Below are 834 nucleotides of genomic sequence, written 5' to 3'. Positions count from 1 at the left end.
GTTGAAAAGTACATTTATGTCAGAAATTTATTCCCAAAACTAAAGCTCATATATATTTTCAAGTACAGCACAAAAATGTGAATGTGGTGAAAAAGGTCAATATTTTTTGTCACTCGTTTCAGAAAGTGAAACTCGTATAGATCAGCTGGCTTACAGATAATAAAAACACATTTCAGTGTCTCAAAAAATCTGAATATTGTAAAAACGTTATAGCAAACTCATAGAAAGTTAAGTGGAAGGAAACGGTGCAACAGGGATAACCACAGCCTTGAGAGGATTGTCAAGCAAAGTCCATTTAAGAATTTGTGGGAGCTTCAGAGAATGGACTGAGGATGATGTCAGCGGATCAAGAGCCACTACACACAGATGATTACTACACATGGTACGAATGTCGGGTTGCTCGTGTCAGTCCACTACAGACCCAGAGAAAAAGCCAGAAGCGTCAAACCTGTGCTGAGGAAAAAAAAACTGGGCCCATATTCACACAAAACGTAGCTCATAGTGATGTCATGCTAAGAAAAATCTTAGAATTTCTCATATTTTAAGTTTTTTTTTAAAATTTTTCCTCGGTAAGATAAAAGTTATTTATAAAGCTTCTTAGGCCTTAAGAGAGCTCCTAAGTTGAAAAAAGTTAAGAGTAGTAAGGAGGACCTTAAGTGAGCCTGAGAGTGTCTTAAGCAGAGAAGATGGCAGAAAGACAGGGAGAGAGGAGATATTCTCTGAAAAATGAACAATAACGAATTAATAAAACACTACCGGCTTGATTGCACAGGGATCCACCCCCTTAATAGTCAAGGAAAGGAGCACATAAACCTCTATAACAATAATACAATT

This window comes from Girardinichthys multiradiatus, chromosome 10 (genome assembly GCF_021462225.1).
Source record: "Girardinichthys multiradiatus isolate DD_20200921_A chromosome 10, DD_fGirMul_XY1, whole genome shotgun sequence".
NCBI lineage: Eukaryota > Metazoa > Chordata > Actinopteri > Cyprinodontiformes > Goodeidae > Girardinichthys > Girardinichthys multiradiatus.
The sequence above is the reverse complement of the archived record's forward strand: the minus strand, read 5'-3'. Positions refer to the sequence as shown.